The following is an 18,328-nucleotide window of genomic DNA, read 5'->3' as shown; positions in this document are numbered from 1 at the left end:
AACATTTCAGAAGGGTTCCTTTGCAACAAGACTTTATCCCCTATATCTATACGTCTTTTACAATGCCTCAAATGTTTTTAAATGAGTCACCCTGGGAGTTTCCTCGGTAACTAATTCCCTGTGTTGCGGCTATGGCAGCATCTCTGGAGCAGGATGGAGAAAGGCCTTACTCAGGTGTCTCAAGCTTAGGATTGAGTTCAGCCTGACTTGGTTTCTCTGAAGGGTCCTAAATGGCAGAAAAGCCTTGGAGAGTGCCTGTTCCTTCAGTTCCTTCAGAGCCCTGTTTTTTCCTGAAGTGCCTGTCATCTTTTTGCAAGGCAGTTCTTCCTGGATGAAGTAGAGGCAGGGCCCTGCTATGGAGATGGCAGCTTCAGAATTCTGCTCCAAGGACCTGAAAGGAAGAGAGACGTTCTCTTGAGCAAAGAAGCAGCAGCACTGGGCAGAAAGCTCCATGAGTGGAAGGTCCCTACCCCAGCCCTGGCTGTGGCTTCTATCATTTCACCTGACAGGGCTCCTCCCAGCCTTAGCTGGATGTTTGCTACCTTAACCTATGCTGGTGGAAAGAGGGCAGGAATCCTGTCTTTTGCACACCGGTACATATCCAGCTTCTAAGACGGTGCTTGGAACGAAATAGGTAATCAACGAAGATCAGATAGATAAGTGAACATTTAGAAATAGTGTGAGACCGATGACATCCGAAAGGAACCCGAAGCTTCTCCTCCCCGGGCTGCAGGTGTGGTTCCATGGTGACAGGGATTATGGGGGCAGAGGGTAAGTCCTCCCGTCAGCCCCAAAGCAGAGCGGCAAGCTGTTTGGGGGCTGGAGGCCTGGATCCAGAGCGGTCTTCCGAGTCCGAGGTGCAGGTCAGGGGTGCCCCGGACGCCCCTCGCCGCAGCCATTTCCGGCTCTTTGTGTGACAGCGGCGGCGGCAAAGGGGCCGAGCATCGCGAGCGAAGGAGGAGCTGAAACGGGCGCGGAGGCGGGGCTGAGGGCGGGGCCGAGCGCGGCGGCGGAGCGGAGCCCGGCAGAGCATCCTGCGCCCCGGCGCGGGGCCTGCGGTAGCCTCCGGCCCCTCCCCTGGACGTGCTGCAGATCCAGGTAAGTGGCACTCGCCGGCCTCGGGACCCATGCAGGGGCCGGGATGCTGCTGAGGACAGGGTTGCAGCCGTGAGGACGCGTAGGGGCTGGCGCCCCTTCTCCCAGCCCGCCCCGGGCGCTCGGCGTCGCGTCCAGGGTAGGGCGGCCTGGGGTCCCCGGAGGCCCGGCTGCAGGCCTTGCGAGACCCCTTTCCCCTCGGGTCCATAGTGGGCCCAGCTTCGCGATCCCTATGCCTGGAGACGCCGACACAGCGTTAAGCTAGGCGCGGCGGCGGCCGCAGCAGCAGCAGCAGCAGGTGCGCGGCCTGGACCCAAGCCGCTCGCCGGAGAGGAGGCGGTGCTAATCTCGGGAACCGGAGGCACCTGCAGCGGCCGCTAGCCTGGCGGCGGCGGTGACATCCTCACGCTCAGGTACTGCAGAGCACCCACCCCTGCTTCTGCTACCGCAGCCACCATCACGTCCCCCAGGGCCAGCCAAAGCCGCCTGAGCCTGCCTGGCAGCTGCCTTGGGCACACAGCTCCCTGCGGTGAACGTGAGATGGGTGGGGCGAGGGGCGCAGCGCCAATGTTTGAGGGTGGAGGGCTTTGATGAGCGAGGAAGCGCGTCTTACTTGCCTTGAAGCATTCTGGCCTACACTAATCGCTCTCAGCTGCCTGGGACCTGGGAGAAGATCCGGGAAAGGGGATCAGTGGGCACACTCTAGGGGAAAAAGGTTGGTTTTCTTGAGTTGTGTACACCCAGAAAGCTGCCCGCCTGTCTGTTGTGGCTTGTACTTTAAAGAACCGCCCAGCGCCCCCCTCCTCAAAAGTATGTGCAGACAGAGGAAGAGGTTGTCCTCTTTTGCGGGGTGGGAGCAGGTAGCATAGTCCCATAGTAGTGTGGTTCTCTAAACAGAGAACCTGGCTAGAAAGGACACTGTCTCTGTTCAGGTGCCTCCCCAGCCCAGGGAATATGACTTTGAACTTCACTTGCCCAGTTTGATGTGGAAACAATCAAGTCACCCGAGCTGATGAGCTGCTGTCAGCTGCCCCCACTCAGGGTCAAGAATAGGACAAGGACTGTCTACTGGCTCCTTGGGTGCAGACCTAGCAGGGTGGGGGCCCTTTTTCCACTTCCTGTCTGTTTCACCTTTAGGGCAGTGGGACTCTGACCTTACTAAGGCACAGGCCCTGTTGCAATTCATGCGAACACCCTAGGGGTCCTCAGGTCTTGGAGGGCAAACATCTGGGTCCATATCCCTGGGCAGGATTGTGCAGGCCTTGAAGGTTGCTTTCCCATCACCAGACCCTTCTGGGCATCCCTCCCCAAGACCTCCCACCTCCACTTCCACACAGGGTTCCCTCATTCTCCAGTGTGAAAACTTGTTTTTGAGAAAGTAACCAGGGAGTGGTTATCTTGAAGAGCTAAATATAAAAGGATCTTCCTTTCATGCAGAGCAGGTGCTTTCAAAGTCATTTGACCAGAAAGAAGATAAAATATTTGGTATTTCTTATGGTGTTATTTCAGATTTGAGGTAACAGTGGGTGTAAGTAGCTGGGTAGGTGTTTTTTTCTGGGGGTGGACAGCTTTCTGAAATGACTAGCTGTCAACTCTGTATTCAGCAAGGGCAGCTTTGGCCCTGAGGGCAAGAATACTGTAGAAGTGTGTGTGTGTGTGTGTGTGTAACTGGTCAGGGGTTACTGTCTCCAGGCTTGTTGGGCACCTAGGGTCCACTGTGGGATGTGAAACTTGGGTATAGCGAGTTCCTTGCTGGCACTAGCTACCATCTGCCAGAAGCTGTGTGTGTTGCTACTACAAAGCCTGCGCCTCTGGGTAGTTTGCTCACTGAGCCTCTGGCTGGGGGCATTAGCTCTTTGCTCACTAAGCTTCTTTATTATATTTCCTGGCCAGTTCTGTCTGGTTCTGTAGGCACCCAAGGCTGCCTTGTTCAGTTCATGTTGAAAAATGAAAAAGGATAAGCTTGCTTTGGGGCTTAGGCTAAATTTGAATAAGGTGTCAACTTGGAGAGTTTTGCTCAAGTCAAAATAGAGGCAGGTCCAGAGAAGGAATTGAAAAACTAGTGAAGGGTCCCAGGAGAATATTACATGTCCCCTCTGATAAATGGTGCCCTCTCAGTGTTCGACTGCTGTCATTGACCAGAAAGCGAATTAGGTGATGAATAGACAACGAGCTAATTAACATTGGGAACAGCGCTCCTGGAAAACAGAGCATGCTCCAGTCCTCACGTTTAAGGAGCAGCCTACACACTCAAAGAGGCTTCTCTTTGGCCACTGTTAGCCCCAGGGTTCCACCAAGAGCTTCACAAAATGGCCTTTTGTAGCCTCCATGTGGCCACCATAACAATAAGTCTATTTCTTTACTGGCAAGAATTAATTATTCACTTGTAGTTGACGAAAGCAGACATCAGTCACCTCATTGGAGGCTTTGTGCAAAGCCTTTGGTGTTGCCTTGAGGAGCAGAGCCTTGTCTAGAGTTTGGAGGAAGGCCCTGCGTTAGCCAGAGGAGGTGGGAGGGGGTGGTGCATGCTGTTGCCTTCCAGGCAGTGAATGGGAGGCCAGCTGTGGTGGGGGAGGGACTGGTTCATCTTTGGATGCTCTTGTTAAATGAGGGATGCATGGAAGTGCTGAGCAGAGTGCTTAGCACAGAAGAACCCCATTCTATTTATACCTTTATTGCTGTACTGTATTATTTACATAATCATTAAGAATTTGGCTCAAGTGCATAGTCAACCCTATAGCTCTAACTAACGTTACTTCCACCTTCAGAGCTCTCCTGGATTTTGCTTTTTCCATGGGAGTTGGACTCTGATCAGTTTCAGTACCTGCCAAAGGTACTGAAAAGAAATAGGGATCCGATGCGGTGTCAGCAAGGGCTTCAGTAGGAAGCACTCTATGGAAGCACAAGGAAGGTGGGTGGAACTTGAGTGGGAAGGAGAAGGGGGAGGGAAGAAGTGAACGGAAGCCCAGAGGTAATTCTCACATTTCAACACCCAGAGTTCGGGCAAGACCTCTTGCTCTCTGTGTATTCTGCATGTTGCAACCAACCAGAAATGTCAAGGGCATGCTTGGCTTTGCTGTGCCTTGCTTCTGAGAGAGTCAGAGCAGCCCAGGGGACTTAGGACACAGGACTTATCCCTAACTTTCTGTGTGCCCTGAATTCCAGGCACTACCTTTCTGACTTTAAAAATCAAGCAATGAAAAGCAATCTGGCTAACTTGTCACAGACGAACCCTCAGATGAGATAATGTCTGAAAAGCCCAGTCTGAGAAGTGGCTGTGGAAATCAGAAGAGAAGGAGGCTCCTGAATGTGTGACTCTTTTGGATGAGTGCCCTCCATTCCTAAAGGAACAATTTATTAATTATATGTTGTGTGTTAATTTAAGAAGACAAGTCTGTGGCCTTTCTACCACGGAGCCAAAGGGAAACTGAAAGGCACTTTGTGATTCAGATTCTGTAAGGTCTCTGGATGGCCTCCTCTGTATAAAGATACTTCGGAACACAGTCAGAGGGTGTGGGACACCTCCCAGGATGCCTGGTTTCCATAATGGCTTTCTAGCTATGGCCATTATTCTGAGGGCTGCATGTGATATGCTCAAAGAATGGCCACTTAACCCATATTCTCAGGCCCCGGCAACAAAGGAAAAAATGAATTAGGTGCAAATTCTTGAAGAAATTGTTTTGAGAAGGCAGAGCTTGAGTTCAGGCAGAATTTTTTACAGGGATCATTCAAGTTGAGTGGCAGAAGCAATTCAGTGAGAGAGGAATGCAAGGGCAGCCTTGGAGGGAGAAGTGACTGAGAATGACCCCATGCTGACTTTGTCAACAGGCCTTTGACAGGGTGTTTATCAGGTCATCCTGGAGTAGTGATAATCAGACTTTAAGCTTTAGGTGGAAGAGGAATATGTAGTTTATCCATGTCATGATCCATCTTGTGTTCAAGTGAGGCAAGAGGTAAGAGTCTGTGCAGAAAGTAAAGGTGGCAGACTGGTTAGGAAACTTCAGGAGACATCCCAAGTTTGCAACAGCTGCCTGTGTGGGTGGAATAAGAAATCAACTGAGGATGAATGAGGGGATTGTATGGCTTCACTGACGACCCAGCTGAGATCACAGGCAGTCTGCAGGACTGACCCTCACAGAAGATGCTCAATAATTCAGTGTTAAGTATAAGGATACCTGAGCACTGTTTTCAATTTGTGTTTTTAAAATATGATGTTTCAAGACTAGTTTTGGCCAGGTGCAGTCGCTCATGCCTGTAATCCCAGCAGCTCCAGAGGCTGAGGCAGGAGGATCATGAGTTCAAAGCCAGATTCAGCAATTTGGAGAGACCCTAAGCAACTCATTGAGACCCTTTCTCTAAATAAAATACAAAAAAGGAATGTGGCTCAGTGGTTAAGTGCCTCTGAGTTCAATCCCTGGTACCAAAAAAGAAGACTGATTTTGGCAAAGTAGGAATGATGAGAAAAGAATTCAAATCCCAACCTCCAAATCAGTTATACCTCCATGTGGGAAAGAGAATGAGGATCTCCTTCCTATGGTTGGATTTGGAGACCACATGATTCTTTTTTTTTAAAGAAGTTTTCTGAGATTCTTATAGTGAGGCTGATGTAGATATGGTGCTTTGGAAGATCCTGATGTTTTAAATTAAAAAATAATTTTTTGAGTAGAAGATATGAATTTTGCTTTGAATTGAGTTTTGGTCATTGGCTCATACATTCAATAAATCACTCAGGAAGTGTTAATTAAGCAAGCAGTGCCTTACCGGTTTGTGTCCATCTCTGTGCTAGTTGCTGTTGGTCAGATCCAGGAAAGAGGGCCATCCCTGGCATTCTTGGTGAACCAAAGACTTAGCAGAACATGAAAAAGTTTGTCATGCAGTATGAAATTGTGAACTCTCGATATGGAGAGCACTGTGGGAAATCAGAGAAACAAAGGCTAATGTGGAACTTGAGTGGCCAGGCCTCTCGGAGAGGCTCCCCTTGACCTTGAAGGATGGGCAGTCCACAAGGAATTGGTGATAGCTTGAGAAAAGACACAAAGCCAGGGTGTCCACAGTCAGGTTTATGGCTCCCTGTACAGGTTAGCTACGTAGGTGATCCATCCAGGCTTCTTTAAGGAAGCTCTTTGGGTGGACTGTCCCAGTTATAGTCAGAGTCATTTCCTGTAGAGTTGGAAGGACCCAAAGACTCAAGTCCAGTGATTCTTCGATAGTTGTTTTTGGTTTTTTCTTTTTTTAAAGTAAGCATGATGGACAGTTTGATAGGCTTAATACCTCATGCCTCACAGCCCATCCCCTAGCTTTCCCTCATTTTCTCCCACTCAACAGTAGAGAGGAAAATGCAAGCAGTGATATTACAGGTCCTCTCCTCACATGAAATAAAAGTACCTGGTTTGCAAACATCAGTACAGGGACCGTTAGTGCAAGTTACACACAACAACCTTCACAACACATATTTCCACATCCTGGCTGAGGACCACCTAGGCTAACCTCCAGGTTTTACAGACAAGGAAATTTGTCCTTTTAGAGTGAGTAAAAATGCAACTCTGGGGCTACGTCAGTCTTCAGACTGAGCCATGTTCCAGTTGCAGGTTTGCAGCGATAAGCTGAGGTCTGCATGTTCTGCAAACCTGAAGCCTCACTCTTGGTTTCCACGGTAGATGCAGCGGCTCCCCTTCCTGAGTTTTAGCAGGTGCCTCTGAGAGGCAACTCCTCTCCCCAAATATCACCTTGGTGTTCCTCATATGGTGGCTGCCCTGGGCCCCAGTGGGAGCCAATCAGCAAGCTGTCTTTTGGTGGTATGACCTCCCCACCTGAAAGTGCTCAGAGCCGTTGCCCTGAGTTGTTGGTATCTGCCTGGTTTGGTTATCAACGGAAAGGCTTCCTCAATCCTGACAACACAGGAAGCAGCTGAGAAAAATGGCACATTATGGCAAACCCTCCCCCTCAGGCTGAGATCTTTTTCTCTGCTGCCTGATAAAAAGCAAGAAAAGTAGGGGCCTTCAGCAGAGACCCACATCCACGCTGACTTGGACTTCTCAGTCCTGATCTCAGGTCTCCCAAGTGGAAAGAAGCTGCAGGTGACAGGCCTCTGCTCCCAGAGACAAACAGGGGGCACTTAAACAGCAGACTGTCTTGCCTGTCGTGCTGTATGCTGGCCGGATGTGTAACTGCTAGCAAGGAGGCCTTGTGTGGTTGTCTTTTAAAGTCAATTTTAACATTTTGATCAAAGTAATACATGCACATGCTTAAAAAAAGTCAAACAGTATTGAAATTCTCATAATGAAAACTAAACACCAGTGCTCATCTCCCTGCCGGAGGCTGCTTTTAACTCGGAACCCACCATTCCTTCCAGGAGTTGCCTCCAGATCTCTAAAGCATAAGTTCACACTGCTTTTTCTTGATTTATCTATTGTGCACATTGTCCATTTACTTCCTGCTTTGATGAATGATGCTATCCTCCTTCTCCTAATATATTAAAAGCTGTAATTTAACCTAAATCATGTTTAAAGCATCTGTATTACTTAAAATGTATAAATGATGATAATAAGAGGAAAAAATAATGTTCTTTGTTTTTTTTTGTTTTTTTTTTTTTTTTTTTTTTTTGTTTTGCTGGGGATTGAACCCAGGGTCTTGCATGCTAGGCAAACACACTGTCACTGAACTACATCCCCAGCCCTATATTTCTTTTCTTATATAGCTTTTTGTTTTAGATTAAATTTGAATTAATTGTCTAGATTAGAATTAATCCTTGCTTTCTTTTTCTTTTTTTAAAAATGTTCCTCTTTTTCTGTTAAGGGTCTGACATGTTGGCCATTGGGCTGAGCTGCTTCTTCCCAGGGCTTAGTAGTGTTGGCCAAGTCACCCTGCTCAGGTCCCTGCCTTCTCTGGGTCTCCATTTTCTCGTTAGTAGGAAGAGAGCTCAGTAGAGAGCCTTCCTGCCCTCCTTTCTTGTTTGTTCTAAACCTCAAAGCTCATCACTCCGCCCACCTGGCACTCAAGCGTTTTGTCATCCAAGAAGTGTTTCGGGCTGGGTTGAGCAGGTGGGACCTGAGGGTAGGCAGAAGGGGTGGGAGGAGCACAGGAGGGCTGGGGCGGGGCGAGCAGTGTGGGCGTGTCCACCACTAATTTCCCCTCCCACTGCCCTGGGTCCTGTTGGGCTTTGCCCACCACAACCTCTGCTTGTGGGAGCAGCATCAGCGCCCCCAAACTTCCCAAGCCCCCGGGCCATCTCCAGTTCTCTTTGGACTTCTCCTGCTTATGTTGTACCCAAAGTTTTCCAAAGGTGTTCTTGAAAATACTAACATTTTTGTGAACCGCTTTATTAAGACATAGTTGGCATACTTCACGATTCACCCATTTGAACTATACAGTTCAGTGATTTTTAGTATATTCACAGAGTTGTGTAACCATAATCACAGACAATTTTAGAACATTTTCAGCACCCCAGAGAGAAACCTCATGCCCTTGAGCTGCATCGCTTCTCTCCCGGCAACCCACACCCGGGCCCTAGGCAACCACTGATCTGCTGTAGGTCTCCTTAGACTGACCTGTTCTCACGCGTGGTGCAAATGGACTCGCACGGTCCAGAGCCTTGGGTGGCTGGCTTCTTTCACTCAGCAGAATGCTCTTGAGGTTCATGTGTGTCTTCAGGGTGCCAGCAGTATCTGTAATGAAGTTCTCTTTGTGGCTGAAGAGTATTACGTTGTATGGTTGTGCCATGTCTTATTGGTTGATAAACGTGGGTTGCATTTCCGCTTTTCGTCTATTATGTACAATGCTGGTATGAACATTTAGTTTTGTTCCTCTGGGAAATACACCCAGGAGTGGAATTACTGGGTCATATGGTAACTCCGTGTCTAAAACTGTGTTTCCAAGTTGGTGCAACTTTTCGCTTTCCTGCCAACAGTAGCGGTGCCAGCTTCTCCGTCTTTTTTATTACAGCATTCCAGTGGAGGCGGGTGGTATTATTATTGTGATTTGCATTTCCCTAGTTACTAAGGATATTAAACTTTTCCTGTGCTTACTGGCTATTTGTATTATCTTCTTTGGAGAAAAGTCTCTTGCAGTCCTTTACCCATATAAAAAATTGGGTTGTCTTTTTTATTGAGTTTTCAGAATTCTTTATATATTCTATATACTTAGCAGATATAAGATTTGCAAATCTTTCATTTTAGCGATTTGTCCTTCACTTTTTATGAGGGTATCCTTTGAAGCATAAAAGTTTTGCAGTTTGAGAATATCTGTATTTTCTTTTGTCCCTTGTGGTTTTGCTATCGCCACATAATTCAAGGTCACAAAGATTTACTCCTATGTTTTCTCCTAAGAGCTTGATAGTTTTAACTCTCATGTTTAGGTCTTCCATCCATTTTGAGATAATTTGTTGTATGAGGTAGAGTCGCAACTTCATTCTTTTGCTCTTGAATATCCAGTTGTACCAGCACTAATTGTTGGCAGGCAGTCTCTCTCCGTTGATGCACCTTGTTTCTCTCACTTGTCAAAAACCAGTCAAGCCAAGCGCCATGCCGCCTGCCTTAATCCCAGTGGCTCAGGAGACTGAGGCAGGAGGATCAAGAGTTCAGAGCCAGCCTCAGCAAAAGTGAGGCGCTAAGCAACTCAGTGAGACCCTGTCTCTAAATAAAATACAAAATAGGGCTGGGGATGAGGCTCAGTGAACAAGTGCCCCAGAGTTCAATCCCTGGTTACCCACCCCCCTCTCCGCCAAAAGAAAAAAAAAAAAAACAAGCATCATCTCCACTCATACTTCTGTTTCATTGATCTGTGTGTCTATACTTATGCCAACAGCACACCATACCGTTTTGTAGTAAGTTTTGAAATCAGGAAGTGGAGTGCTCCAGTTTTGTTGTTTATTTTCAAGATGGTTTGGCAGTCCTGGGTGGGTCCCTTGAATTTCCATGTGAATTTTAGCATCAGTTCATCAGTAATTTGCTCAGAGGTCAGCTGAGTTTTTGATAGGGATTATGTTGGAGCTGTAGATCAATTTGGAGAGCATTGTCACTTTGATATTGAGCCTTCTAATCTATAAACATGAGATACCTTTTCATTTATCTATGCCTTTAAGTTTTTTCAATGTTTTATAGATTTCAGAGTATACATCTTACATTTATTTGTTAAATCTGGTCCTGTGTTATATTCATTTCGATGCTCTTGTAGGTAGAATTGTTTTCCTAATTTCATTTTCAGATTATTCATTGCTTAGCATATAAATGTAAAATTGATTTTACATACTAATGTACTATCCCACAACCTCGTTGGACTTATTTGTTCATTCTAATGAATTTGTAGCAGATCAAAAAAAAAAATTCACATACACAAGATCACGTTATCTGTAAATAGAGATAGTGGCACAGCTTCCTTTCAACTGGATGTCTTCTGTTTAATTTTCTTGTCTGATAGTCTCTCTAGGACCTCAAATAAAATGTTGACCAGAGATGACGAGAGCAGGGTTCTTTGTCTTGTTCCTGATCTGAGGTGGAAACATTCAGTTTAAGTGTGATATTACCTGAGGGTTTTTTGTAGCTGCTCTTTGTCAGGTTGAGGAAGTTCCCCTCTATTACTCTTTTTTTTTTTTTTTTTTTTTTTTTTGGTTTTTGGTTGTTAATTACTAGTTTTGTTTGGAGAGAAGGAGGACTGGGGATTGAACCCAGAGGTGTTTTACCACTGAGCTACATTTGCAGCCTTTTTTATTTTTTATTTTAGGACAGGGTCTCACTAAGTTGCTGAGGCTGGCATCAAGCTTGCGGTCCTCCTGCCTCAGCCTCCTATGCAGCTCATATTATAGGTATGTGCCCACCACACCTGGCTATTACTAGGCTCATGAAGGGGTTGTGAGTCCCCCCCCCTCCTGTAGAATAAATTTTTATTGAATTGCACATAATGCTCAGCATAGAAACTGTGAATTAGACACATGCCTGTCCTCGGGAAGCTTAAATTTCATGGCTGAATAAAAAAAAAAAAAAAAAAAATATATATATATATATATATATATATATATGGTAAATCACTTAATAAAGTATTGTAGATGGTATGAAGGAAGGAACCCACAGGATCTGATGGTGACCAAAGGTGAATGAGTATGGGACAGGGCTTCAGATAGGTCTTTGGGACATCAGCATAGTTCTTAGAGAAGTAATTGTTAAACCAAGTGCAGTAGCACACACCTGTGCCAAGTCCCAGCAACTCAGGAGGCTGAGGCAGGAGGATCTCAAGTTCAAAACCAGCCTCAGGAAAAGTGAGGTGCTAAGGAACTCAGTGAGACCCTGCTTCTAAATAAAATACAAAATAGGGCTGAGGATGTGGCTCAGTGATTGAGTGTCCTGGAGTTCAATCCCCAGTACTAAAAAAAAAAAAAAAAAAAAGAAAAAAAGAAAAAAAGAAAAAGAAAGTAATTGTTTGCCAGGCATGGAGTTCATACCTATAATCCTAGCTATGCAAGAGCCTGAGGCAGGGGGATTACAAATTTGAGACTAGCTTGGGCTACTTAGCAAGACCCTGTATCAACATAAACTAATAAAAGAGCTAGGGATGTAGCTTAGAGTGCCCCTGGGCTCAATCCCCAGTACTGCTAAAAAAAAAAAAAAAAAAGAAAAAAGAAAAAAAGAAAAAACGGTAGTTCTTTCCTTGGGTCTTCCCCAGCTCTGGGGTCATTCTGGCATTACATGAAGCGTTTGCTTGGGGTTCTGTTGTGCAGCATGACCCTGGTGCTGTGCCTCCAGGCTTCCTGTTCTGTAGAGTGCTTGCTACTACTCTCTTGTCTCAGACTCCTATGAGAGCAACCTGTGTAGCTCCTGCTGTCTGTCTGTGCCCCACTGTTAGGCTTTCTGCTCTCAGCATCTGGGCACCTGTTAGCCTGGGGCTTTAAATTACAGATTGGTACAGGTAACCCTAAAAATGGCTCCAAGAGGCCCCTGTGGTGTTTAAAGCTACAAGTCTGATCATTAGGTAAGGAAATCGTTCCCACAGATTCAAAATAAGCCTGTTGAAAATAAGCTGGATGGTCCATTTTGGTATACTCTGGATTCTCTCTTTTTTTTTTTTTAATGCTGTCATTTAGTTTTTTTTACAGTTTAATATTTTTATTAGCACATTATAATTACTCATAGTATCTGGGTTCCTTTTGACATAATTATACATACAAGGAATTTGACTTCACTCCCCATTTCCCTCCCTTTTTTCCCTCTCTTCTCCCCCATTTCTCCTTCCTCTAAAAATTTTCTTTCACCATTTTATTTATTTTTAATTGGTACTTTCTACATATACATAAAGGAGATACTCCCTCTGGTCCATTTATATGTGTATATACCATGATTCTGTTAGAGTCGTTCCATATTTCTCTCCCTTTTTCTTCTTCCCTCCTTCTCTTTCTTCCCGTCTTTTGATCTTCCCTGTATCTTCATGATATCCAATCCCCTTCCCCTCCCTCTTCTTTCCCTTGTCTTGCTCTAGCTTCCACATAGGAGAGAAAACATACAACCCTTGATTTTCTGAGTCTGGTTTTTTTCACTTAGCCTGGTTTTCATCATCTCCATCCATTTACTGGCAAATGCCATCATTTCATTCTTCTTTAAGGCTGAAGAAAACTTCAGTGTGTATATATGCCACATTTTCTTGATCCATTCATCTATTGATGGGCATCTGGGTAGATTCCATAACTTGGCTATTGTGAATTGTGCTGTTATAAACACTGATGTGGCTGTATCACTGGAGAATGCCAATTTCAGCCCTTTTGGATAAATACCAAGGAGTAGGATAGCTGGGTCATAGGGTGGTTCCAATCCTAGTTTTTTGAGAAATTTCCACCCAGCTTTCCAAATCGGTGCACTAATTTGCAGTCCCACCAGCAATGTATGAGTGTACCTTCCCCCACATCCTTGTTAGCATTTATTATTATTCATATTTTTGATCATTGCCATTCTGACTGCAATTCTTTATTCTTTTTTTTTTTTTTTTTTTAATGTGGTGCTAAGGATTGAAATCAATGCCTCATATGTGTGAGGCAAGCACTCTACCACTGAGCTACAGCCCCAGCCCTGCAGTTCTTACAAGAGCACAAATGATTTTGTCCCTGCTTGGATTCTGTGAGGAAGCTGGCTCTTGTATGTCAAAGAGTCCCAGATGAACACTGTGACCTGCAATGTCCTGTCATGACAAACTTCTGTTCCCACAGGGTCCTAAACACACCCAGCTCATACCCATGATGGAAAAGTGGGCTATGATCCAAATTCCTTCTTTGGGTTTTTCTTTGCTCAATTGAATGCTGTCTTCAATTTTTTTTAAAATGGGGACAACCTAAGCATCCTTTTTACTTACATGTTTACACAATTTCTTTGTATATATAACTGTATATGTATATGGGTACATGCGTGTATATACATGTGTACAGTATGTATGTGTGTAGCCTCTAATGGGAGAGCCATACAGACAGAGAAAATAGTTCTTATTCTCTTCATGTATCTTCATGAATCCCAAAGATGAGAGGTGCCTCATCTTTCTAGCTTGGCAGAATCTCCTTCTTGTTGAGGAAGGAAGAGGCAGCCAAACTTGGGGGGCAGGGAGGAGGGGAGTGTTGTTGGCATTTTTCTAAAAGGTACAAAAGCAGGTGTGCTCTAGAAAAAAGAACACAGAAGTCAAGCTATCCCATTTCTACTCTACCTCTGCCTCAGCTGACTGCATGACCTTGAATGAAAACATTCACTTCTCAGTAAGAGTCTTTTGGAGGAAAACAGCAAAACTAACCTCTGCCCTTGCCAATCTGCAGAACAACTGAGATGGAGAAAAATCAGTGTGAACAATCTATAGGATTGAGATCTTAGTGCAATAGTAACAATGTCTTCCTTTAGGGTAGTCACTGCAATGTTTAATTTCTCCACTCTGTTGAGAACAAGCCATGAATTAACTAACGTTAAAATTATGGGTGGCCTTGGTTCTGGGCTCAGCTCCCACACTAGGCCCCAACAGACCTGACTGGATCTGACCAAAATGGGGTAACTCATGCCTAATGCCACATAATCAAACTGAAACTTGCAGGAAGTAGAAAGATCCCAAAACAGGTCAGTTTTTTTTCCTGAGAACAGGAAATTCCAGTGCACCTGGGTCAGGATAATAAGAAAGTCCCTTCTGTTTTAACTCTTACAAAAAGTAACCTGATCTTACCCAGTCAGTTTTTCTGTCCTTCTGTCTTCTTGTTCCCACCTTACAAAACCCACTGTTCTGCCCTTGTGCGGTGGGAGCTCTCGTTCTAATTTGGGGAATAGAGGCTGCTCTGATTCCTGAATCGCAGATCAAAGCCAGTTAGATCTATAACTAAATTCATTGTACTGTTGTCTTTTAACATCGCATTCTGAACGCTTATTCCAGTGCAGGCTACTGTGTTAAGTAGTCCACATGCCATACAGGTATATGATCCTCAGAATAAATGACTGAGAAAAGGCATTATTATAAACAATCACCCTTTTACAGATAAGGAAACAGAAACTCAGAGCAGTTAAATAATATGCTTATGGCTGTATAGCTAGTAAGTAGCAGATGAAGAATCAAACTTAGAACTCAATCTTACCCCCTCTGCTAACCTAGTGTTTCAGTAAAAATAGCTCAGATTTCTGTTTTCCTTCCAGAAAGTGAAAAGGAAAATGGCAATGCAAATCTAATGCCTGCAGAGAAGCAGGGTTTCAGTTGTGGAGTCAGAATCTGCTTTGCACAAGTCAGGTTTTCCTACCACCCATCCTGCCTATGGGACTCAGCCTTCTTCCTCTGGATGGTCAGTCATCTTAGCCTGGGAAAGCCCTATAGCTACCCTCTGAGAAGCAAGTTACCTGTGAGCCCAGTGTTATTATTTTCTCTTGGTGAAACCAGGCTTCTGACTTTATGCCTTTCAATTTAAATCTGCCATGAAAGCCCCACACAGAGATTGCAGCTGTGTTTGGTAAATGATGCTCCCAGACCACAGTTAATTTTAAAATATTTCATTAATTTCTCTCCCCAAATGACCAACTGGCCATGTGTTGGTAAACTGAACATAAAGCACTCTTCTTATTCTTCTGATTTGGAAGATTGTGTATCAGACCAGTCACTCCAGCCAGAAAAGAAGTACTTGTTTTGTGTATATACCCTGTTCAAATTTCCAAAACGTTTCTCCTTTCTGATTGAAGTGGTTTTGGCAGTGACTTCCAACTCTGGAGCTAAAAATGTCTGATTTCCTGCTCCCTGAGGCAGTGAATGATCTACAAACACAAATTCATTAGAGAAGCTGTATTTGCAAGGAGAAAAGAAAGATTGTGTTATGTAAACAAGGACTCTTAATTTATTGACTTCGTAGGTTGTTCACTTATTGATTCTTTTCACAGGAAGTGCAGAGGTCCTGTTGTGTTAAAGGGGAAAACCACAGGGTTGTTCTGTTAAGTGGGAATTTTGAAGTTTGAGAAGCACAGAAGAAATGCAATTTATAGGAAAATGGAAGAGGGAAAGACCAGGACAGTGGGATCCAGCGTCAGGGGGGAAGAAAAGAGGGGATTTAGATAAGAATTGGGAGCTTATGCACTGAGCTGAGGGCTTTTATGAAAATTTCAAACACATAAAATGAGATAAAAATGTAATACCTATGGATGCATCACACAACATCAGGTTACTAATTCATAGCTGATTTTGTTTCATCTATTTCCTCTATCTAATAATTTTTGGGGACCAAACCCTTGTATCCTTTTATCATTGTTTTAGCCAGCTTCTTTGCCACTGTGGCCAAAAGACCTGACAAGAGCAATTTTAGAGGAGGAAAAGGTTATTTAGGGCTCAAGGTTTCAGAGGTCTTAGTCCATTGCTCTTGGCCAAGGTGAGGCAGAACATCATGGTGGAAGGGCATGACAGAGGACAGCAGCTCAGATCATTGCACCAGGGAGAAAATATAAACCCCAAGGGCACGTCTATAGTGACCCACCTCCTCCAGCCACACCCTACCTACCTAAGTTACCACCCAGTTCATCCCCATTAGGGGATTATTGTACTGATTGGGTGAAGGTTCTCATAACCCAATCATTTCACTCCTGAACTGTCTTGCATTGTCTCACACATGAGCTTTGAGAGTATACCTCATCTAAAACTTAAGATCCATAATTTAGTGGACATTTCTAGAAGATAAAGAATCTTTTAAAATACAACCTTGGTATCATTATCACAACTTTAAAACACTTCCCTTAATATAAAATTTGCATCCAGTATTCATTTTCTAATTTCCTCAAATAATTTTCATGGTGGTTTGTTTGAAGTAGAATCCCATGAAGATCCAAACATACACTGATAGTGTGTTAAATCTCTTACGTTTATAGCTTTCAACTAACAAGTTTGTCTCAGGCAGCTTTGTACTGGTTACGTCCAGGGGGTGGGGTATCATGTTGGTCTGCCCTCCTGTGAACTGGGATCAGAAACCTGATGAGATTCAGGTGTTTCCTATTGGGTCTTCACATGTTTTTCCGTCAGGAGGCACCTAATGTCTGATTGTATTTCATTCAGTGATTTTAGCAGCTGTTGTGGTCTAGCACCTAGATCCATCCTTCTTTAGAGGCTGGAAAATAGAGGTATTCTGTCAATTTTTTCTAGAGAGAGGAAAAAAAATGAATACTTCTATGGAGAAAAACAGCCCTCTCTTCTTCCATTTGATTATCTAGGGATTTGTTCAGGAAATATAGGTCAGCTGTTGGCTTCTTGTTATTTACCGATTTTCAACATAGTAGTTCATTCACAGGCATCCTGCAACAGTATCCAAGTAATAAATCAAGTTTTAATTAATTGTTTTTGTGATCTCAGGGATTTGAACACATTTGCTTTCATGCTGGAGCATTGCAGGTATGCTGATGGATGCTCACCTGGCTGCTTTAAGTTGGCTCCCGGGTCTCTGACGTAACTCCAGTGATTTTAGATAGATAGCTTCCTCGCTTCCTGGTATGATAAAATGTTCTAGCCCTTCTTATACAATTTTTTTTTTAAGTGACAGACTTGGATTCAAGGAGTACTGATTACTTTAGTAGGAAATAATATTTATACACCACGATCTGGACACTGAGGGTGCTCATTGTTTCTAGGTCTTTCCAGTGAACAGAAACACAGAGATACACACATCTAGTCATATACACATGTGCAAACACACACATGTATACACACATACCATAAGTGGAAAATATCCAAAGTGTAAAATGCATTCAATACGCCTCACCTGCTGAACATCACAGCTTAGCAACAGTGCTCACTGCGGAATATTGGCTGTTCACTCTGGTGACTGTGAGTCTGACTGAACAGCAGCTCGCTACTGATGCATGGTATCGCGAGTGTGTCAGACCACTTATTACTCGCCCAGGAAAAGATCAAAATTCATAAAGGAGTTTCAACTGAATGCATGTTGCTTCCCATTGCTGCAAAGTTGAGCTGTCAAGTTAAACCATTGTAAGTTGGGCAACCTGTGTTGGATTTTCCCTTCTCTCTACAGTCTTGCATGTGTATCTGTTCTGCCATGTCAGAGTGCCAGTTCTCGGCAACACCAGGAATGACAGAACTGGGACATTTCCTGATTGCTCACTTCATCGACCCCACAGTGCCTCCAAACACTATCATCACAACATACGCCAATGCGTTACTGAAAACTGCATAAGATTTCTTATTTTTGCATCACCTTTTGTTCTTAGGGTGTGTTTCACCCGGGATCTACCCTCAAATTACTGACTTATAAAACTGACTTGGACTAGTTCTTTGTTGTTACGCCAACAACTAAGATACACCTATGTTCATTGGTTTCGTTTTACTTTGTTTTTGGTGCTGCATTTTAAATTCAAACTTTATACCGATGTCAAATATTTTCATGGTTTCAAAGTCAAATCCACAAAACAAGGTACATTCAAAGAGTTCTAGTTTGTTTCCCTGCCTCCTCAAACCTATTTCTTCTTTTTTTTCCACCTCACAGTAGGAAACCAATTTTTTGGAAGTAGATGATTTACCCGTTTTTTAAAATAGAATGTGTGTGTGTAAGTGCGTGCATTTGTGCATCCCTCTCCTAGATAAATGAGAGCATGCTGTACCTGACCCTTCCTGGAGAGGACCCCACGGTTGCACATAGTGCCCTCGCTCCTCACTACTGCCTGGTCTCCGCTGTGGAAGATGCTGTGGTTTATTGGGACAATCCCCTGTGGATGGATATTCTCAGTGTCTAATTCTTTCTTCTAATTCAAGTGGTGTC

General features: G+C 44.3%; 1 protein-coding gene across 3 annotated transcripts in view; it reads left to right on the top strand.

Moving 5' to 3' along the window:
* Nucleotides 1-987: 987 nt before the first annotated feature.
* CYFIP2 (cytoplasmic FMR1 interacting protein 2) overlaps nucleotides 988-18,328 on the top strand; it is a 121,026-nt gene continuing 103,685 nt past the window's right edge. Inside the window, exon 1 of one of the 3 annotated variants that reach the window (XM_079144978.1) lies at nucleotides 988-1,098. The gene's annotated coding sequence lies outside the window, so the exon portion shown is untranslated. The other 2 variants (XM_079144980.1, XM_079144979.1) reach the window with 2 other exon arrangements.

This window comes from Sciurus vulgaris (assembly GCF_902686455.1).
Source record: "Sciurus vulgaris genome assembly, chromosome: 6".
NCBI lineage: Eukaryota > Metazoa > Chordata > Mammalia > Rodentia > Sciuridae > Sciurus > Sciurus vulgaris.
This window is presented reverse-complemented; position numbering and strand designations above follow the sequence as displayed.